At 39.1% G+C, this 24211-nt stretch overlaps 1 long non-coding RNA gene across 1 annotated transcript in view; it reads left to right on the top strand.

The window, feature by feature from the left end:
* LOC148213734 (uncharacterized) overlaps positions 1-23708 on the top strand; it is a 37608-nt gene extending 13900 nt beyond the window's left edge. Inside the window, exons 2-3 of the long non-coding RNA XR_015794059.1 lie at positions 21732-21881; positions 22592-23708. This is a non-coding gene — a long non-coding RNA (uncharacterized LOC148213734). The remainder of the gene's footprint in view (positions 1-21731; positions 21882-22591) is intronic.
* Positions 23709-24211: the final 503 nt, after the last annotated feature.

Here is a 24211-nt window from a genome sequence, read left to right as displayed (position 1 = left end):
GATTGGCTTAGCATGTCCATTTCTCTAAACACCAACTCTGATCTGCAAAACGAAGTTAATAGTGGTTTTCTTATCTACTTTACAAGGTTACCGAGCAATAATGGTTAGACAGAGGATGCTTGGATGGTTATTATAAGATTCAGTCATATAAAATATTCACTTCACCCCTTGATCTGCCATGCTGAATATAATTACCATTCTCAGTGAGGTCAGGTAGAGAAGTCTGATTCATTATATAGAGTATCACACATACATTAATAGGGATTGGTATACATGTGTTTTAAATAATGCATAAAAACTATTAATCCAATTATACAAATTCCAGGTCATTCCATGACTTAAAAAAAAGGAAAAATGTTTGCAATTCTAGTCCAACACCCTGCCCAGGGCAGGGATTTTCATATCATCCCAACAACAGCTCTCCAATCTTTGCTTGAAAATCTCCAGTAATGGGGCACCCATGACTTCAGGAGGCATGACCCTACTTAATAGCTCACACTATCAAGAAACTCCTTATTTTGAGTTTGGATCTCTCTGTCTCTCTCTAAAGCTTCCATACTACTTCTTTTCCTATCCTCAGGAATAGAGGATAGGAATATGGAGAATAAATCCATACTGTCTTCCGTATGACAGCCTTTCAAGTATTTGAAGACTGCTATTGAGAGTCCCCTGAGTGTTCTATGTAGCCTTCTCTATGCCTATATAGTGTTGTATGTAGGCTTTCCAGTTCATATGCAGTTTTCTTTAATGTTGGAATTCAGTTTATATTTTTTTCTTAAAATATTAACATACACAGCTTTTCTTAATATATGGATTTTATTTGCAATTTCTCAGCTGGGAAATATTTTGAGATACGTGCTAACAGACAGAGTGGTCTGCTCCTTTTCTGCCACAGGGTCTTTCTTGCTGGGTCATACAATTGTGCTTAAGAAACAAAATCAGCTGACATTTGTCCAACGTTCTTTTGTAAACTCTTTTCCAACCTCCTGGTGAAACATAGAAAAGTCAGGGTGGAGGAACAAATTAAACTTTTGAATGGCTGAAAAAGGTTTTCGTGCCTTGAAGTATCAATCATTCAGCAGACTACCAAAGTCCTCAACATCTGATTTTATTTATTTATTTAATTTATGCAATTTCTATAGCTACCCTTCTCAGTCCAAGTGACTCTGGGCAGCAAACAATTTCAATAATTAAAACCATTAAAACAATTCCAAATTATACATATAGGCAGCCAACAGTCATCATAAAATATACATAAAAATCAACAGTGCAACCACTGCAACATCTCATCAGATGAGAATAAAGTATGCAGAACCCTGATCATTATCTAAATATTTAAATCTAATAAAAAGACACCACAGCTGTGGACTAAGTTCTCAGAATATTCATATATATTGTCCAAGAGTTATGCTTTAATTAATCTTAAATTTAATCTGCATAAATTTTTTACAAATCACTAACTATGAGAGTTCTGATTGCTTTCCACATGTTTAGTACCTCTGCTCTGACAAAGTGACCATAGGGACATAATTAAAAATATTATCTTTTATTAGTCTAAAAACATTTGTTGCTTTAGAGAAAACTGAAAATGTGTACAAGGCAGTTAAATAAAGGCTTTAAAAAATTAGCCATTTTCTTGCATATATAAACATCTAAGTAATCAACAGAATGTATGTCTGTGTGTATTGTGTGTGTGTGTGTGTGTGTGTGTAAAACCCTTTCTATCTTTCTACCAATAGGTGGTGCTAGAAATTGTCGTATTTTCTGTCATTCTACTCATTTTTTTTCTGAAACTGATGGAATGAAAACAAAAATGCATATCTGTTGACATACCAATTAAAGCAAGAAATGTGCTCACATTGATGCTTACATTTTTAATATATTCAAAAAAGTAATAAGAGAAACCAAAGGTTCTATTTGGCTGCTTTCATTTCCCCATACAAATGCATGAAAATTACAAATGCAAAAAATATATCATTTATCTCCACCACTTATTGTCAGTGATACCCAAATATTTGTGTAGCGTTCTGTGCCACCAGTGAATAAACATCTTATTTAGGGAAGACAAGACAGAAAATGGAAGCAAACATTCTTTGAAACCAAATTAGTACTAGAGTAGAACTCTCGGTTGTAAAAGTCTTTCTCAAATCAAAAGAATTATTCGTTTTACCTGTGAAGGCATTTCTGCACAAGAAACCTGAAATAGATTTAAGTCACAGTGATTAATTTGTGTTAGCAGGACTCACTAGGATGGGGTTAGGATTTGGGACACCAAAGCATAATTATGCAATCGATTGTCAAATTCCACAAGGGCCAGAGAGATACTATGAGCCTATTCCCACTTACATCTAATCATGTCACAAAGAATATTACAAGATGTCACAAGAGCAACAGAAATATGTATATTCTTTACATTTCTCTAAGAACCCAGCTCTAGCTATATGCAAATGGTTCCTTGACACAAGGACAAGTCTATATATATATCACAATATGACATATGGATGGTGCCATTTCATGCCTTCTACAGAATAGTTAAAGCTATTGTGACTGGTTAATTGAAAGGCTGATCTATCAAAATTGCACAATCACTTTAGTTTGCTCAGCTAGCAATACTGGAAGGACTTTAACATGATAGCTCTTACCAGTTTAGTGTATACGTAAAATAACATAATAGTGGTATTATAGGACCAATCCCAACCCTTCATTACCTCCTAAAGACGTCTGGAAATCAGATAAATGAAGGAAGGGGATGGAAGAGAAAAGAAGTCCTAAATAATTCTACTGCTTGTGACATAGTTCCTTTCATGAGTCTGATCCGTTCACTGATTTATTTGTTTGTTTCCACTCAGATTACAGTAGAATGGTATAGGGGAGTAGGGGAGCAAGAAAAGCCTAGAGATGAAAGACTGAGTCCTACAGACAGATGTGTCTGTCCTGCTTCAAGGCCATTTTTGCTTGATGTCTTTTTCTCATGTAAGGTTCACGGCTACCCAGAAAACTTGAAATCAATCAGCAGCACAAAATAAAAGACTTCAAGAAGGGACTTCTCTAAGCAGCGTTTTATTTGGCCAAGCAAAAGTCTGGGTGCCCACACCATTCACCAAGAGAGAGCAGGGTGGCACACCCTTGGAGACAAAACCACAGCCTTTTATAGTATTTTTAAAAAGGCAGATCTTAGTACCATTATAATGAAGATGAGTTTTACAGCCAGTCAAAGAAACTTTAGCAGAATACATTATTTCCCCGCCCTTGTTTGCTTACATTAACTCTATTCTCCACCCTTGTTTCTTTACATTAATTTAAAGGAGTTCCCCCTAACTCTTATACCTTGTCAGTCCCTGCAGACCCTTGTTCTGTGTCCTTCCTCCTTATCAGGCCTCAGACTTAGTCTCTTCGGGAGGAGTTTTCCCTATTATCTGAGCTAGCTCATCTGTGGTTAGTTGCTTCCTCTTGCAATTTCACTAAATGCTGTTAGTATTGAAGCTTGGCTATAGAGAACTCCGTGCATACTCTAAAGCTATGAAGTTAACATTGCCAATTTAGATATTGCCAATTTAGTTTTTGATCCCTTCACTCAGGCTCATAGTATGACGAGGGAGACCAGAGCCAACAGAATCAGATAATCACTTTGCCTGTTGTAGACCTATTTAGTCTTCTCAGCCAATGTAAGATGATACCCATCCCCCATTCCCAAGTCATCATTTTGGGGAGATCTTCTTGCCATGTAATTATGGTATTACTAGAGTCTTTACATTGGGGTTTGTGGGTGAATATTTGCACAGAGGATTCCCCCCCTCCCCCGTGTCTATATGGAGTTGGGAGAAAGAGAGAGGCAGAGAGGGAGATGCAAGTGGCCTTCCAGAATGTGTCAGATGCTGCATGTCAGTGAGTGAAGTGGGCATGGTCAAGCTAAATTGTTCATTCCCTTTTTTCCATAATTTATTCCATCTCTCACACCCTTTTCTATCTACACTTGTACTTTTTGAAAATAGGTGGCAATGGCAGCTGAGAAAGGCTAATTCTGTGTGAGAATGCTGATTCTTAAGAGAGAAAAAAGACACAGGAAGCCAGTGTTGAAAGAGAACATCCAAACTATTAACCCCAGAGACAATTCCTTAACACATAAATCTCTGTTAATTGACTTTCAATCCTATTATTCAAAATTTCTTTGCAAATAACATCTTTTGTTGTTACAAAACACAAGAATTATATTATGATAGAAGGACTCAGCAAAGAATACTTAATATTATGAACAATTTGAAATGTCAGCATTACAATTTAAATTAAATAAAAAGGTGCATATATAAATGCATAAAACACTTGTGCACATTCTAATAAGGACCACTCTGAGTAGCAAAGCAGAGATGGGAGGGAAGGGACACAAAGGTTTGCAGGGGAACGTTGTAAAACTCTGAGTCTAAGGACAAAGCCACACTTTCAGATTGGCCCATGGCTAGTAGAAGCCACTTACCACTTCCTCAGTACAGGAATGAATTACATCCTCCTCCCCCCACTCTTAGCCCATTGTGAATATACCCCACTCCTGTGTTCTCCATTTTCAATTCAAAACTGCTGATTTTTTTACTTGATCCATCTTAAGCCTTTCAGAATGGATGGTCTCCAGCCTTTCATTCTGTTTTAGCAGCAGACCCAGCTCTGACTGGCTGCAATGCCTGGCATATCCCCTTGCCTCCAGTCACTCTCCAGGGACTGGTTGCTGCCATGGGCAGTAAGGGAAAGGAGAGGTGCTTTCAGAGACCAATCACAAGAATGGGATGCTGGCTTGCAGCAGGCATGGGACATATGGTTTTGGGAAGGAGAGGGATGACAGGATGATGGCTTTAGGGAAAGAATTAAAGGTACAGCTTGAGGAAGGAATGGGATGCCAGCATGCAGCAAGGAAGGAACAAGAGGTGGGCCTTGGGGAAGGGTGAGAGGTCACAAAGGCCAGTGGTGTGGGGCTTGAGGCAGCATTTCTCAGGGGCGGTGGCAGCTGGCTGAGACAGCTGAAGGCCTCAGGCCTCTCTTACCCAGCCCCGTCGCTGCCACCACTTAGTGCCACTGTGCAGGGCAGCTAAAAGGGCATAGATGGGAGGGGAGATAGATGGGTGGGGGGAGCTGCAGCACCCCCGTAGTCATAAGTGTGAGCGGGCTGCCAAACACCCAAATTTTGATCACATGACTGCAGGAACACTGCAACGGTCATATCTTCAGGCATGGGTCATAAATCCATTTTTTTCAGTGCCATTGTAATGTCAAATGGTCGCTGAATGAATGGTTGTTAAGTGAGGACTTGTTGTTTAGTCGTTAAGTCGTGTCCGACTCTTCGTGACCCCATGAACCATATTGCGCCAGGCCTTCCTGTCCTTCACTGCCTCCCTGAGTTTGCTCAGTTTCATGCTCATTGCTTCAGTGATGCTATCTAACCATCTCATCCTCTGCCGTCCTCTTCTCCTTTTGCCTTCAATCTTTCCCAGCATCAGGGTCTTCTCCAAAGAGATCTCTCTTCGCATTAGGTGACCAAAATATCTGAGCTTGAGCTCCATTATCGATCCTTCCAATGAGCAATCAGGGTTGATTTCCTTTAAGATTGACTGGTTTGACCTCCTAGCAGTCCAGGGGACTCTTAAGAGTCTTCTCCAGCACCACAGTTCAAAGGCATCAATTCTTCAGCGCTCGGCCTTTTTTATGGTCCAGCTCTCTCAGCCATACATTACTACTGGAAAAACCATAGCTTTGACTATGCGGATCTTTGTCGGCAAGGTGACGTCTCTGCTTTTTAATATGCTATCTAGGCTTGCCATAGCTTTCCTCCCAAGGAGCAAGCGTCTTTTAATTTCATGGCTGCAGTCTCCGTCTGCGGTGATCTTGGAGCCCAAATAAATGAAGTCTGTTACTGCTTCCATTTCTACCCCTTCTATTTGCCAGGAATTGATGGGTCCAGATGCCATGATCTTAGTTTTTTTAATGTTGAGTTTCAAGCCAGCTTTTGCACTCTCCTCTTTCACCCTCATCAAGAGGCTCTTTAGTTCTTCTTCACTTTCTGCCATTAGGGTGATATCGTCTGCATATCTGAGGTTGTTGATGATTCTCCCTGCAATCTTGATTCCGGCTTGTGATTCTTCCAGCCTGGCATTTCTCATGATGTACTCTGCATATAGGTTAAATAAGCAGGGTGACAGTATACAGCCTTGTCGTACACCTTTCCCTATTTTGAACCAATCAGTTGTTCCATGACCGGTTCTAACTGTTGCTTCTTGGCCCGCATACAGATTTCTCAGGAGACAGGTAAGGTGGTCTGGTACTCCCATCTCTTTAAGAATTTGCCACAGTTTGTTGTGATCCACACAATCAAAGGCTTTTGCATAGTCAATGAAGCAGAAGTAGATATTTTTCTGGAACTCTCGTGCTTTCTCCATGATCCAGCGAATGTTGGCAATTTGATCTCTAGTTCCTCTGCCTCTTCGAAACCCAGCTTGTACATCCGGTAGTTCTCGGTTCATGTATTGCTGAAGCCTAGCTTGTAGGATTTTGAGCATAACCTTGCTAGCATGTGAAATGAGTGCAATTGTGCGATAGTTTGAGCATTCTTTGGCGTTGCCCTTCTTTGGAATTGGAACATAAACTGACCTTTTCCAATCCCGTGGCCACTGTTGCGTTTTCCAAATTTGCTGGCATATTGAGTGCAGCACTTTAACACCATCATCTTTTAGTATTTTAAATAACTCAGCTGGAATCCTGTCATCTCCACTAGCTTTGTTGTTAGCAATGCTTCCTAAGGCCCACTTGACTTCACTCTCTAGGATGTCTGGCTCAAGGTCAGTGATCACACCAGCGTGGACATCAGGGACATTAAGATCTTTCTTGTATAGTTCTTCTGTGTATTCTTGCCACCTCTTCTTAATCTCTTCTGCTTCTGTTAGGTCCCTGCCTTTTTTGTCCTTTATCATGCCCATCTTTGCACTAAACGTTCCTTTCATATCTCCAATTTTCTTGTAGAGATCTCTAGTCTTCCCCATTCTATTGTTTTCCTCAATTTCTTTGCATTGTTCATTTAAGAAGGCCTTCTTATCTCTCCTTGCTATTCTCTGGAAATCTGCATTCAGTTGCTTATATCTTTCCCTTTCATCCTTGCTTTTCGCATTCCTTCTTTCCACAGCTATTTGTAAAGCCTCATCAGACAGCCATTTTGCTTTCTTGCATTTCTTTTTCTTTGGGATGGTTTTAGTTGCTGCCTCCTGTACAATGTTACGGACCTCCGTCCATAGTTCTTCAGGCACTCTGTCTACCAAATCTAATCCTCTAAATCTATTCATCACCTTCACTGTGAACTCACAAGGAATATGATCTAAGTCATACCTGAGTGGTCTAGTGGTTTTCCCTACATTCTTCAATTTAAGCCTAAATTTTGCAGTAAGAAGCTCATGATCTGAGCCACAGTCAGCTCCTGGTCTTGTTTTTGCTGTCTGTATAGAGCTTCTCCATCTTTGGCTGCAAAGTATATAATCAATCTGGTTTCGGTATTGACCATCTGGTGATGTCCATGTGTAGAGTCGTCTCTTGTGTTGTTGGAAAAGAGTGTTTGCTATGACTAGCTTGTTCTCTTGACAGAACTCTATTAGCCTTTGCCCTGCTTCATTTTGTACTCCAAGGCCAAACTTGCCTGTTATTCCGATTACTCCTTGACTTCCTACTTTAGCATTCCAATCCCCTATGATGAAAAGGACATCTTTTTTTGGTGCTAGTTCTAGAAGGTGTTGTAGGTCTTCATAGAAGCGGTCAACTTCAGCTTCTTCAGCATCAGTGTTTGGGGCATAGACTTGGATGACTATGATATTGAATGGTTTGCCTTGGATACGCACTGAGATCATTCTGTCGTTTTTGAGGTTGTACCCCATTACTGCCTTTCCCACTCTCTTATTGACTATGAGTGCAACTCCATTTCTTCTAAGGGTTTCTTGCCCACAGTAGTAGATATAATGATCACTCGAATTAAATTCACCCATTCCCGTCCATTTCAGTTCGCTGATTCCCAAGATGTCGATGTTCAATCTTGTCATCTCATGTTTGACCACATCCAGCTTGCCTTGGTTCATAGATCTTACATTCCAGGTACCTATACAATATTGTTCTTTACAGCATCGGACCTTCTTTTCGCTTCCAGATACATCCACAGCTGAACGTCCTTTCGGCTTTGGCCCAGCCGCTTCACTCTTTCTGGAGCTACTTGGAATTGCCCTCCGCTCTTCCCCAGTAGCATATTGGACACCTTCCGACCTGAGGGGCTCATCTTCCGGCGTCATATATTTTAGCCTTTTAACATTGTCCATGGGGTTTTCTTGGCAAGGATACTGGAGTGGGTTGCCATTTCCTTCTCCAGTGGACCACATTTTGTCAGAACTCTCTGTCATGACCTGTCCGTCTTGGGTGGCCCTGCACGGTATAGCTCATGGCTTCACTGAGTTACGCAAGCCCCTTCGCCACGACAAGGCAGTGATCCATGAAGGGGAAGTGAGGACTACCTGTATATTGAATCCCAGTCTGAAACCTGACTGAAATGGGTCTAGATAATTTGTTTCCTCCAGGGTCCTCTGCAGCTTCAGCCTGACTACATTCTCAACAAACTTCCCCCAAGAGCTTTGTGGAGGACCAGTTAGCCAGTGAGTGCAATTCTAGACTCCTGACTTCCCCACTCAATGATAGAGGGGTCCAGTCAGTTACTGATTAACTGGGGGCAATTTTTGTAGGTTGCAAGGTGTCCAAGCAAACAAGCAAACAAAAACACAAACACTAACAGCCTAATTACCCCTTGCTAATGAACAAACCCTTCCAAATGCCATTTTAATATTTGTTAATCACATTTTTTATTACAAATGTTATTGGAAAGCCTCAGTTGATCAAAGCCGTAATGTGCAGTAGAGTTCAACATCTAGAATCCCACCTTGTGATGATCATGGCATGTGAAAAATTACAACTTGGAATGTAAGAAGAGTAAATGATTGAAGAGCAAGAATGAATGAAACAGATGTAGGCAAGTTGCCTACTTATTTAGCAACTCTGGTTATATTTGACATGAGGGTCTAGCAACATAAAGTAATTATGCTGAACAGTGTGCCAGTGGGTTTCATAATATATATGCCAGTCTGTGTGTATACACCAGTCTCTATGCCATGCATAAACTTTAAAAAATTGTTAAGAATCTTTTAATTTTAACTAGGAAGTTCTACTGCAAAGTATCAGGTTCTAGCACCATGTTTGCTTGAAAGAACACCTTTCAGCAGACAGGCATCATAAATAGTCTTACAAAATAAAAATAGTGAGCAACTAGATACTGGAATCTACCTGTTCAGAAGCAAAACAAAAGTAAGCTAGACTTGGGATTGAGGGCATCTTCACCTTATTTGCCTTCTCTAATTGTAGGGTTAGTGACTGGCTATGATGGTCATTTGATGGAAGTGCTCACAATGTTCTCCCCCACATACTTAATGTGCTCCTTAACTCCAAAGGTTTGAAAGCCTCTAGCTCTGAGATATAGCAAGAGAGCTGTGTGACTCTATGGTAGCTACAATTCAGAAAGAGTCTGGTAGCACCTTTTAAAGTTAACAAACTTTATTATCTATTTCCCCCTCCCAACTTATTTATATATATTTAAATCCAACAACAGTTAAGCCATTCCAGACATCAGATGAAATGAGCTGCAGCTCACAAAAGCTTACGTGTTATGTGTTACCCTTGAAAATGTTACCTAACTCTTTCTGATTTTTAGCACTGAAACATGAACTTATGAATAGCTGGTGAGAGTCGTAGCCTGTGTGGTCATGCCTGCAGTCCCAACACTATTTTTAATTATCTTTCTGCTCTTTTCCATATGATATAGTTTGGCTATAGTTGTTTCTAGTTGAGGCTGCTCTAAGAATCATGCTGGCTAAGCAAATATAACTCTACTTAAAGATTTATGGGTAAATACTGAGCTCTGTTTGATAGCAGTGCCCATTCTAAGCCATTGAGAAAGGCTAAGTTTGGCAATACTGTTGCTGCCTATGTCTCTCAGTAAAAATTACCTTTATGTAAACATCACAATGCCCTTCAGAGAGACACATTAAGTGTCTTTCAGCAAAAGGCATGTCCAAGGGCTTACCTGTTGACAATAACATCCCATAAAACAAAAACATTTTGCAAACCTTAGTTCCAAGCAGCTTTACTAATTCCGCTCCAAGTAATCTGATTGTGACTTTGAATCAAGGCCAAACATTGTGTGAGAGAACATATTGAGGGGCTCATTATGAAAAGAGAAATAAGATGCTATAGAGGAAAGCAGAAAGGTGGTATGATTTACTTAGGGGTATCATATTCACATTGTCACAGATCTGCCAATCATAGCACACTGCAAAATCTTTCCATCTGGTAATTCTGCTCTCATAGTACCAAAATGAATTTCTTCAGGAGATATCTAGGACAGAAACATGCATTACCATTTCTATAGATAGCACTGAGACAATATTACTTTTAAACAGCACAAACCTATTATACAGATATGGCATTCTTCAAAAGTCAATAGAGAACCAGAAGATGATGGGTGGAGGGGTAGGAAGATAAGAGAAAGATGGGCAAGATATCATTCAGTAGCCTAAGGAGAGAAAAGATGTGCAAAGATATATTGACAGATGAGTTCAGATATATAGACAAATGAAAAAAAAAATCTGTCCTTATTTCATGTATTGATTCAAAACAGTTACACAGATCCTTGAAAACAGGTCTCACTGATGGTTCTAAGTGCATGACATACAGATTTTATTTTTATTCACTCAATAATTAGAAGAAAAATGCCCCCTCCCTCCCAAACCAGGAGGTGGTTGTAGAAGGAGGAAGCATATTTGAATGCTAATAGTCCAAGTAAATTTCAGTGCTGGATATCATTTAGAATGATAATAGCTATTGTCTAGATTTTATCTTTTAATCCCATCTCATTCATGAGGCTTGCATGGATAGATATTCTGTCTATATTTACCCTAGTCTTTTAAAGACAGTGAGTATGATGATCCAGATTCAGTAAATTGCTACAAGAGATCTAAGGACTGCTTATTTACTGTGAAGATTTTTCAGATATTTAAGTTCCTCCTCAAGAAAGGGAAACCTTGCCAAATGCTTTATATGCGTATTTATAACAGGAAAAGGGAAATGAGTCCATTTTTGGAGTTATAGTATTAATTTTATGCACAGTGTTTATAATGTTGTTACTATTGGAAAATGCAGCCAGTAGTTATGGACTCCTAATGATGATTCAATATTCAAAAATAGAAAAGTGAATCACAACAAATTGAACGTACTACTTAAATTTGAGCTCCTTTATTCCCTTGCAAGTTGATGTTATTAGTTCAGCTCCAATATTTATCTTCCAGTCATAGAATCATCATAGAATCATAGGGTTGGGCCCTTGGAAGTCTTGTAGTCCAACCCCCTGGGCATGCAGTAATTCTCATATCATCCCAGACAAATGGCTCTCGAATCTTTTCTTGAAATCCTCCAGTAATAGAGGATCCATGACTTCAAGAGACAGGCTGTTCCATTGTTTAATAGCTCTCACAGTCTAGAAATTCCTTCTTATGTCACATGTGGCCCTCTCTCTGTTAAGTTTCTATCTGTTGGTTCTTGGGTGCTCTGGAGAATAGATCCATATTGTCTGCCCTGGATTGTCCCTTCGTGTGTTAGAACACTTCTACCATGTCTCCTGTTAGCCTTCTCTTCTTTAGGCTAAACATAACAAGTTCCTTTAACTGCTCTTTATAGAATTTAACCTCCAAGCCCTTTCCATTTTTGTCTTCTTCTCTGCCCTCTTTCCAGTTCCTCAGCATCCTTTTTGCATTGTGGTGACTAGAACTGGATATAGTATTCAGGTACAGTCTGACTAGTGCAACATAGAGCAATTCTATCATTTCCCATGATCCTGACACTATACCTCTGTTGATGCAGCTCAAAACTGCATTGGCTCTTGTGGCAGCTGGGGCACACTGGTGTTCATGCTTAATTTGTGAACCATCAGGACACCCAGATCCTTCTCACAAGTACTACTGCTAAGCCACGTACTGCCTATCTTGTAACTGTACGTCTGCTTTTTCCTGCCTAAGTTCAGAATTTTACATTTCTCACCACTGAACAACATTTTGTTGAATAGGCCCAACATTCAAGTCTATCAATATCCTTTTGAATCTTGAACATATCTTTTGTGATGTTAGCAATCCCTGCCCTAATCCCCATCTTTGTGTCATCCACAAATTCTATGAAGCAACTCTTCTATTCTCTCATCTAAGTCATTTATGAAGAAGTTGAAGAGTACTGGGCCTAGGACAGAACCCTGAGGAACCCCACCACATACCTTCCTACGTGTGGACATAGAGCCATCAAGGATCATGTGTTTGCTATGGTTGTTCAGCCAACTGCAAATCTATCAAGATTTTTCTTGTTGAAGTCATCTCTCTGCTTCTTTATGGTGTTCCAGTTTACATTTTTACAAAGTTTAATATCCTGGAACCTGTCCAGACCAAATTTATTAGAATAATACTCACAGCTCCAAGTGAGTCAAGAATCACATCAAGAATGCTGTTTTACAATTAGAGACAGGTTTGGTTTCTGTGGATGCCAGAATCTGCTTCTATCTCCTTAATTTCTGGTTGATTTTTTTTTTCCTTGTGGGTCTGGCTAACAAAAGCTAATAGCAAACTCCAGTCCTTAGGACTTTCTTTGGAAAGTCTCTGTCTTTTAGGGCTTGAAAATGCCAGGAGTCATCTTAAACAATGTATCTGGGATACTGATTTTCAAACCAGTTTAAGCCTAGTATCCAACCCTACAGTTTAGGGATTCTTCTCAAATGGGCATGTGCCATCATCATCTCTCTCTTCAACTCTAATTCTTAAATTTCATTGGGCCTTCACCTTGGCCAGGCTGGATGCACTACCCTCTGCAGTTCTGTGGGGGCTATAAAAACATCCCTTTTCAGCAGTGCTTATGTCCACGTGGAGATGGCTCTGTGGAATCCCTAAGCCATACACTCCTTTGTTGCTCTCTCTATAAGGAATCTTGGAAGACATATATCTATCCCATTTTAAAGAACTACCTTGGTAGAGAGCACAATGTCTATCTTTCACTTCTTCTATCTGACCAGGACCCTGAGATATCTTTCCAGGTTGTCTGATTTTGTGCTATCATTTGTGGTATCCATCCTACCTATGGTTGAAATTTAGCACAAATTTTGGTAACTGCCACTGCTATTAGTACTCCAGTTACTATAATAGTGTATTTTATGTAATTTTATTGCATTTTTAAAGTTTTATTAATACTTACAAGTCTATGTATTTTATTGTTGTGCTTTCTGGCTCAAAGTCTGTAATAAAAGCTTGATTTGATCTGGCACTGGGACCATGCATGCTGCATTATTCCAGTTTATCAAAAAGGAGGCTAAGATCAGCTTTATCAAATCCCTTACTATGGTCTAAGTACCATATATCCACAGCATTCCCTTGGTCCACTAATCAAGTGACATTGTCAAAGAAAACAAATAAGAATTGTCTAGCATGATCTGTTTTTAACAAATCTATGCTGGCTTCTGGCAATCACTCTGTTTCTGCTCAGTCATGTTCTGTGTTCTTATCAACCCAGTCAATGAAACACTGTTAGAAAGATCTCAGTGCAGGTCTTCACAAAGCTTTAAAATGTTTCTCTTCAGGTGGTTTATACAATGGAAAGATTCTACATGTGTTCAGTGGGAGTGGCATCCTCAATCACAATGGAAGCCTTCACAGATAAAAGAGGTTTTCCATTATGGCCATCCTCTATACAAGGTGGCTGAAAAAAGGAAGGTAGAGCTTATAAACTTATTTCCATAGCCCTAAATGTAGGTAGTCTGTCCCTGTTTCATATCATATTTATAATGTTGAAGAAGATTTATATATCTGACCCACATCAGGCCTTTACAAGATTGCTTATGGCATCTCATTAAGCAGCAACTTATGCAGCACAGTACATATTTGTCCACGTGAAAGCTGAAGTCTAATTGCTTGCTCCAGTTCTATTTTGAGCCTGACATATTCCAGTAGTGAAAACATAGGTGAAATGTATGGAAATATGAAATTCCAGTCATCTATATCTGGGCAAGTATATTTAAATTGTCTAATGTATCATAGTGGCTAATAGTTCTTCTCTATCTCTGCCATGAACAACAACAACAACAATAATTTATTAATTTGTATGCTTCCTGACTCTCAGTGATTCTGGGTGTTATTATCAATAATATGTTGTAAATACTATAATCCTTATGTAGACTGTCAGAAGTTTCTCAGATATGCAAGAGAAACAAGAATGTGAATGCTAAAGTGCAGGTTAGTATTGAACAGTTTGTTCAGATCCACCCTAAAGACAGATTATGGAACGGAAATTGTACTGCATTCTCTCTTAAAAATAAGATTAAAAGAGCTACTATTTCATCACTAGTGACTGCAATTAATTGCTCTGCTGGAAGGGAGTTTGCGTATCCATGGATGGCATATCACTGAACTGTATATAGACTATAGTCAGTCAAACAGGCATTCCAACAAACCGTTCATCAAAATCTTGACACAGGAATTACTGGTTGCCAGTCATTCAGTATTTGCATGATATGAAATATAGGAGAGGAGATTTCACTTTTTATCTAGAAGCTTAAGAGAGTAATGCTCCACGGAACACCAATGTCTTAGGCTGTTTTCATAACCAGAAATTGATTCTTTCCCCTTTGGGAAGGTCTGAGTTCAGTTCATGATGTGCAGATGTGATAGGAGCTAAGGCAACTCCTTCCTTACAAGAACTTGCTAGAGTAAGAGTAAATCTTCTAGTTGTCCACTTTGGAAATAAATCCAAGTGCATCTAATTTATTCTGGAACATTTTGGATGTATCTGACCATCTCTAATTGCATCCAGCAAAAGTTGAAATTGGCAAGTCCAAGGAATCCAGGAAGTCAGCATATTCTAAGAAGAGAGTACTATATACAGAAAATCCCCAGAAATTACTATCTTGCAAGTAACAGCTTGACCATGTAGAAGGAGGAAGGCGCAATTATTCTTTCCATTCTTTTCTTCCCCAGGATAGCAACACTTCCCCCATGAATCAGATGAACTCTTGGTTGATTCCTTAGAACTCATTGAATTAGTTTTGTTTCCTTGCCTGCATCTACTTGTAACTCTAAAGCACTCACAAAATTCAGAGTTTATGGAATTTCAGCTATGTGGCACGCATAGGCTTTATTGCTGTCTTTCTTAGAACTTTACTTTTATCAGCAATTTTAGACTGAACATTTTCTACAATATTCATCACATTCAGTGAAAATGAGTTTTAAGTCTAATGCATAAGCCCATCGGTTTTCTGTTTATAGCAAAACATGAACCAATAGAAATTAAAACAACAACTGTTGGTCCAGTGTCAGTTGTGGTGATTTTGCAGCACAAGCAATGGGGGAGGTTTTGACATCCCCATTTCACATGTGATAGGTTTAACCAGGATTGGGCCTGAATGCTTAGCACATTGAGCACAAACTAAAATAGAAGGCAGTAACTGCATGCTAGTTATCTACTGCATAGCTTAGAACTCCATTTTAGATCAGGAGCCTCTGATTGACTGAATGAGTTTCAGACTGTCAACCAATCACCCAAACATCCTGTTTAGGCTATTATCCCACCCTATTTATTTATTTATTGCACTTAAAATAATAGCAAAAAAAGAAAAAGAAAAGAAGGCTATTATCCTATTCTTTAATATCTGTACAGTACTCTTGTTCTCTTCAAAGTCTGCCATCACTTTTTAGTGCAGCAGGATTGCATCCTAAAATTAGCATCAATTTAATTATCTTAAGCCCTTTTATTTGTATATGTAATTAATACCAGGGGTCAAGACTAGGTTGCAATTATCCATACACCATACAAAGGTCTCTGCGAAAAATCTTTGGTACTTTCCTTACCCAAGGGAATGTTCATATATTTCTAAGAGGAGGAAACAATAATCCACAAGAGACTACTGATATTTTATTACTGAGAGAAATATGGCATAAAGGGAGCTGATTAAGGTTGGATCTACCCACAATAGCCATGAATGTGGATGCTGTGCTTTTCCTTTATTTATCATCTTCATCATTATGTTCAATGCATTCTAAATATCCCAGTTTCTAACAATGGCTTTATCTAACAGATTAACTTAGTAGCAGAAATTTACTAGTATTCTTATGCAAACTTCCTTTTTACCCCTGCTCAAATTATCTCTCTAGAAAGGTTGTGGTTGCCTTTGGCAGAAAAGTTCTGGCCCTGGCTGAAGCAAAAACATTTCTATCCTGCTGTAATCAAATTACTCTTAGTGATTTACATAGAATATACAAGGAGTCCTCAGTTAATGACCACTTGTTCAGCAAACTTTCAAAGATGTAACAGCATTGAACGAATGGTGGTTATGACCCGTCCTCGAAGTTCCAGCCATCCCAGCACCCCTGCAGTCATGTGACCACAATCTGGGCACTTGGCAACTGGTTTGCACTTACGATGGTTGCAGTGTCCTGTGATTTCCAACCTTCCTTGCCAGGTTCCCACAAGCAAAGTCAATGGTGAAGCCAGCAGGGAAGATTGCAAGTTGCTCAGATAAGTATCCCCACCTACACACTCTCTCCCAGCCCCTCTGTGCTCCCTGGCCACTTGTGCACCCTCCCTCACCTGGCAGCAGCCACCCAAGCCCTCTGTGCTCACACCACACATCCCCCATCACTCACTCACACACCCTCCCTGAGCCCCGTTGCACTTGCACTGCACCTCTCAGGTAACTTGCTATCTCTATCCCATTCCTAGATCTGAACCCAGTCTGACAAAGGTCCAAATAATCCTCTTCTTACAGGGAGTTGCCAAGTTAGTCTGCTATTAAAAGGTGAGGTTTGAAGACAGGATGATAGTTATCCAAACCACTAGATCCAGGAATGGCCTCTTCAGAAGGGAACATACCACAGCCTTCTTGTGAGGAGGTACTGACAGAGACAAATGGTTACTACTCTGCTCACTCCCCTCAAATGCTAGCATAGAGAGGGGTTCAAAGAGCAAGAAGCAGAGGACAACTGAGGTAACACCTATCCATATCCTTGGAGGACCCAAGCCCAAAGAAGTCCCTGTTAAAATGGTAAGATGGTGCCCAAGTCACCACCCAAAATTTAATGCAGAGTGAAGACTACAGTGAAGCTGAGTGACTTTGTTGGCAAAGTGGCCTGACTCTAACTAACCAATTCAGAATGAAGTCCATTAAAATCCAAACTGATGAGATTCATCAGGTTGAAATCAAGATGAAGGGAGAATCTTCATAAAATAAACCTTTCTAGCCTCAAAACCTCTGTTCCAAGTGACCACTCGCTTGGTTAATTCATTGTCTTCACAGGTCCAAAATGGTGATGGTGAAGCAGCAACAACATCTACAGTATGTTAACTAAGAGATTAGTTGCCATTGAAGATCCATTCAGCATTTTCACCATCTGCAGCCCCCAAAATGGCAGAGGTAAATAATACTGATGGGCATAAACTATAAGCAGAAGACCAGTAGACTCAAAACAATTCAGTCTCTTGTGGAAGTTGTGTATGGGCCATAATGCTTGAAAGTGACCAATTCTCTTCCTCCACTTTCCATGCTTGGTCAACCTTCTCTTGACTCTCACCCCCAGAACACCACCAGGGGTTTACCAGCATCCTAAGGTGAACCACACTGGCCTTAGAATTCCACCACACATCCAACATAAAAGAGTTCATGACGCACACCTCAGAGAAGCTCCTCTCCCCCAATAAAAAACAAAAAGCAAACATTGTCAGAAGACCTGACCACTTTTTTTGTGTGATTTGTACTTCTTACAATCTACACTCATAAACAAACAGACACAAAATTTTCTCATTACCTTACTCTCGTCTATGCAAACATATTATTCCATCACTAAAAATTCTCTAGTGTCAGTTATATAGATCAATACTATGATGAACATTGATTTTAGCTGACATGGAATAATTTTACAAGTCTTTTTCCCTCAGTCGTTATCCTAATTACACATTTTAGATGTGCACAGGAAAAAAAAAACTTGGAGATCTGTACAAATGCTGCATTGACCTTTGAAGCTTATAACAAAACTCATTCAACAATTTTCACATTTTCCTTGCACCACAGTAGGAAATATTCCTGCCCTAGTCTTCTAATCTGTAGCAAATTTACTTTGTAACAAGTCTTAACAGACATAATAGAAAGCATAATTGTGTTCATCATTTTATATTATATTAGACAAAAAAAAAATGACAGAGTGAATAGCAAAATACAACACAATACCTTGCCATGACAACAAAGAGTTCTTGTGCCTTGCACTCAGAAACAGATATTTGTAGAGAAGCAATGAATGCCTGCAAAAGCTAAAGCGTATGTATTATCTCTTTTGGTACAGCAGCTATATAGATTTCTAAAGAAAATGAAGGAAAGCTGTGTTTTAAAAATAGGAGTTAATGTTGTTAAGCATTTGAATCTGCATGCATATTTGCACAGTTACTGGAGCCAACATTTTCAGTAATAGCATGCATGGATGCGCGCACACACACATGAAAATATATATAGTCTTTCAAAGGTTGTATATCAGTAGGCACTGATGGGCATTTATCTCATATGTCCTTTATGCCTTTTAGCAGCTTGAATATTACATTCCTTTGAAATTATGAGATCAGAGTTTTACTAGTGACAAGCAAATAAAAGCAAGGTTATTTAAAATATATAGCAAAATAAGGTCAATTTCAGAGACTTTGGTCTCCATCCTCCTTGAGGAATCAATCATCCAGATGAGAAGGAGCCTTTTAAGTGATGGTGTCAACATTATAGAATGTCTTCTTTGAAAATATGTACCTGGGCTCCTGTTTGCTTTGATTTTAAACATAGTTGAAGACCTATTTCAAAGTACTGGACTTCACTGGTCAATAACTTATATATACTTTATGAGTATACATATATAAGCGACATGAAGGTGCTATGATACGGCAGAAAAAAGAGACTGAGGTTGACTTTACATATGAACTGACATTGACCCTATGCTGTAGATTTTTATTTTTATTTTCAAAACCAATGAAACTGAATGTATTTTACAGTTGTCTAAGGAAGAATCAGAAATTATAGGAATGCCAGACCCTTATTGGCATATGTTAAGTAACAGCCTTGTGCATCTCCTGTATTATTTTTCCAATAATAATTTCTATTGTCCATCTATACCTTATTTCGTTATGATTATTCCCCCCATCTGCTCTATTCTACTTATCTTCTTTTCCAATCTCCTTTTGTTTAAAAAGAAATAACAGGACAATATTAGATGCTCCAATTATGAAAAACAAATATAATTAGTTTACATAATTCTTCCACTTACATAGCATGCATTTGCTAAATGCATATATTTCTCCCCTAAACTAAGTATTCAATGCCTAGTTAAGGTATTACGGAGTTTTCAGGATCATAAACTCAATCAAGCAGTTAATTGTAATTTTTCAGAGAGTTAATTAATAGTTTTAAAAGCAAGTTTATAGTTTCACAAGCAAATTCTTTTCAGAGAAAAAAAAACTAAAAAAGTATAAGCAAATTAAATAAAATTACCCATGTTTTATAAAATCATAACAATCCTGGGAAGATGTTTTATTGGACCTCTGTTAAGAAATTGATTAAAGTCATAATTTACAGTATTATATGAGCAAGGTCAGTTTCACTGTTAGTTTCATTGGGACAACATAGCCAGCAGGGACATTTTAAAAGAGCTCTTCAGTTTTGCCCTGAAGAAAAATTATTTGTACTTTAAAAATAGTTCAAGAATACATAACATCAAAAACTGTATTTCATCCTTGTGTGTTCTGGTACATTATGAGCTACTAACAACTCAAAAATGTGAGAAGAAAATAGGTTGAAATAGGTCCACCCAATAAACTGAGCTAAACCAGCAAATATTGCATGCAATCACCTCCGCAGATGTCACTCTAAATAATAATGTTATTTTGAAATAAGTATGAGATCTCTGAACAATTAGTACTCCTGGGACTAGTCTCATGAAGCTGCAGCTCCTGTGGCTGATTGTGCAATGCACCGTTGTTATTTCTGCCACCCTTGGGGAAAGGGGGAAAAGGTTGTGATATTTAAGTGTTCCAGTTTTGGTGGCACTAGGCGCAATGGTGATAATTACAATTACATGCACACCAATCACAATTGCACAGTTCTGCAAGTCCTTGCTATCATCCGCTGGCTACTTCTAGACACTACCAGCTACAAAGCCAAAATGGGATTTCCTGATCATTTACTATCAGCCTTGCCGTTCTGTTGCAGCAGTAGAAGGAGACATAGCTTGCTGTCTATCAACTGCCCATTTGTGCTTCTTCCTTCTTCATTAGTAGGCTAAAGGCAATTGTTCTTGATCTTCTTCCTATTCATGAGCCAGCAAGGGAAGCAGTCCACAAAGTGTCATTGGGGAAGCGCATGGAAAAGGCTGAGATTATTGCTGTGCTGGAAATCTGAAGTGAGGACAAGGGACAGCAGGATCTCTGGTTCAGCCATCAGTACATAGATATTCTTGACAAAATGGCAGAGGAATTACATAGGCATGGATATCATTACACAGTAATGGAGTGCCAGACAAAAAATGAAGGTGCTATGCCTGGAGTACAAAGTGCATTGTGGCTCACAACTAAGGAACTGAAAATGATGTGGTGGTGTATTCTTGGGGAATGCACACTCTGCATCTAAATGTGTGGCATGCAATATCTTCAAACATAGACCATCAGAAAAAATGGAGGCAGCTGAGGGCAAATGAACTGTGGCACCGCATCTCCCATAGCTACTTGAGCAGATAGTACAGAATTAGGCAACCTCAGCATGATTAACTTGGAGATTATCTTGAACAAGTACCTGAAGGTAAGCTAGAGATGTGGGTGGGACCCTGCTAAACTCTATGATTCCCTGACACAAATGGGCACTATGTATTTCAATGTTCCTGGTACCAGTCACTTAGGTCCCTTTGAAGATGAGGGAGTGAAGCAACTCCATTCAATATCATGCAGTGGGGAGGGAGGAACCTCCTTGCCAAATGCCAGTACTTCACTAATCAAACTCTCTTCTTTACTCTAATAGTGCACAGGACATAGATGAGATAGAGGTTCATAACAGAGTACTACATAACACAAGAATATAGAGAGCATAATCCATTTTGTGAGTGATCAATTACTCACCAGTCATACAAGAAAAGGACTACTCTTGAGGATGGGCTTTGGGAGCTTTTCCTACATTTTTAACAAAAACTTTGTTTAGCTAATCAAGAAATAACAAGGGAGCCATGGATCTGTTAGAGGAAGCCAAACATACATTATACATGCATGAAATACCGGAAAGTCAGATAATTTTTAATATATTTTAATATACTTTTTTTATATATAGCAGAGGTGTCCAAAAAGAAGGGCTTTGTTAGCAAATGAGATATGCTCTGGAATCCCCAAGCATAACAAACCAGATGAGTGGAAAGGGGAGACACAGATTCAGGGCAATAGTGACCATACACCTGTAGTTCCATTGTTAGTGGCTGTGGGAGGGAGAAAGCTTGTGGGGGCTTGGTACACACTCCATGAAAGCATGGCATATATGCTTTCATGGAATGTGAAAGCATATGAAAGCATGGCTCTTTTTCCAACTCACACAGAAGCAGAGTGCAGGCTCCGTGCAGGGAAAACACTGAGGGACATGCCCAAGGATGAGGAGGAAGAGAAAGAAGAGGATAATATGCTATTCCAAGACAGAACACGTGAAGATTTTAACCATGCTCATCAGGTGTCACCAAGCAACAATCAAGGTAAGCTCCTGCTCCATGCTGCCAAACCAGCTTTGGGATAGAATTGTAGAGCACTCCAAGTACAACATCCATGCTCACTGTGGTGCTCTGTCATCTCCATATATGGGGAACAGCCAGAGGTAAAAAGTAAACTGGAGAAAGCAGTGGACAGCAAGGCCAAAGTTAGAAAGATCATGCCCTTGACCCATACACAGAGGCCATATGGATAAGCAACCATACATCTGTGCTGCTTCCTGATGCCATTTTCACATACCTCCCAATCAAGCTCTGCATATGTTTTCTAAAATAACCCCACAGTAAAGAAACATATGCCCACCACCACTCTGGTTATAATCATTGTGTGGTAGCAAACAGATAATAAGGAGACCCAAGGGGATGCAGTCAGTTGCAAAGAAGAATTCCTGATGGGAGTAGTACGGTAATAATCCTTCAGCCTTCCTGTCCTATGTGTGACAAATGCATCAGAGAGTACAAAGTATCTATATCCACCAGTCCATTTCAACTTTTTTTTAAAAAACTAATGAAGCAGAATCCAGTTTACAATATCTTACCATGTATCCCAAAATATTTGGGTTGAACAATGATGCATTTAAGCCAACTATTACAATAATGTCTCCCCTTCATAGCCACCATTCCCTTGCAATCTCCCTTTTCCAGCACCTTCAGTTCAGGCTGTAGTTATCCTTATGTTTTCCATCCTTTCCTTACAGGTGCACATACAAGTTTCAGAACTCACTACTTTGTTTCCAGCACCCAGATTGGCATTGCTATAGTCAAGAAAAGAAAAGATGCAACTTCAACCAACTGGACGATGCAGATGCAGATGCAGATCATTCATTCATTCATTCTGTAAATTTAGATAACCACCCCTCTTAATCAAATAACTCTGGATGGCTAACAAGGCATACAAGCAGAAACATACATATACAAGCAGTGGAAGAACAATAAAAGATGCCAGGTAAAAATAATCAACTCCTCAACCCACACAGAGCAAAATACACAAACTAGACCTTGCTAACATTCTGGTCTAAAGTCAAGCATGATGAAGATGATGATGATTATGTCCAGGATTCTGTATGATCTATTTGCTGGATATGTTCCTCTCAGGCTGTAGATCTAGGCCCTATGCTCATTCCCAACCTGTGCTATTTAATTTATGGTGGGGAAATAGATACAAAAACGCAGGAGTGAAGAGAATTTTCTTTGCTGCCATGGTCTTGATGAAAAGTGTCCTCCCCGTTCCCATGAAGCTATTATTTGCTTTGGGAGGAAGTGGGAAAAGTGGGAAAAGCAGCACAGAAAGGAGACTTTTTATAGGAACGGAGAAAGGAAAGGATAAATTACCCCTTTCCAGCCTTTAGCCTAATCATCCTCTTATAGTTTTTTTTTAAATTTTATTTTACAGTACATAAACATTATCTGCCAATAAGTCGATCTGTAAATTAATGGCATACTATATTACATTAATGTGGCTCAATTTAACCAACAGGAGCATATTCCATTTCCTATGAAATGCTTTGATACAATTTTTTTTAAGAACAATTTGATGATTCTTTTAATGAATATTTTTAACTGAATGAAAATTTCAGCTAAACTACTTATACCACAAAACAACTACAGTTTTCATGGTGTAAGGGCGGAAGTGTGAATATTGCTTAAAAACATAACACAAACACAATATTAAATTGGTACTATATAAATATTCAGAAATATCCTAGAGAACAGATTGAGGCTTATATCAAATTTTTTTCTTCCTGTGTTTTTCTTCCTATGTTTTCTTTGAAAATAAAGAAAATAAAGTGCTAAGCCGCGCTGTCTTATTACACAATGGCCATCTCCTTTTAGATTGCCTCATTGCTTGTAGGGGAACACAAAGACTATCATATTATACACATTTATTCTGAAGTGCCTTATCCCTTTTATGCCATGTTTCCTGAAAACCATGCATGAAAGTGTTAATGGGAAACTGAACAGGGAAAAACATCCTTTGTTCCAAGGGTCCAAGATGTTTTCTGAATCACATTAATATATCAGTTTTGCATGCAAAGGCCAGGCTGGTGGAGCTGCTCACTGAACATACCCCTAAGCTACCAGAATGGGGGCATCTCTTTTAGGGAAAGAATGCAGTGTGGTTCTCAAGCTGCTTTAGGAATAATTCTGAAAGGCATCTTGTGAACTGCAGAACCAGTGTCAAAGTCAGACATAATTCTTTTAGCACTCGTTATGCAAGCTTTCCCACATGAAATTCTGTGGCCTAGAAACAAAGATGATCACCTTAGCATGGGAAACTGCATTATACAAATGCATCCCCACTTTGAACATGGTGCATT

The sequence above is a fragment of the Python bivittatus genome, unplaced genomic scaffold (assembly GCF_059951505.1).
Source record: "Python bivittatus isolate LINGU-HERP-01145 unplaced genomic scaffold, Pbiv_v1 ctg000840_np1212, whole genome shotgun sequence".
NCBI classification, from domain to species: Eukaryota; Metazoa; Chordata; class Lepidosauria; order Squamata; family Pythonidae; genus Python; species Python bivittatus.
This window is presented reverse-complemented; position numbering and strand designations above follow the sequence as displayed.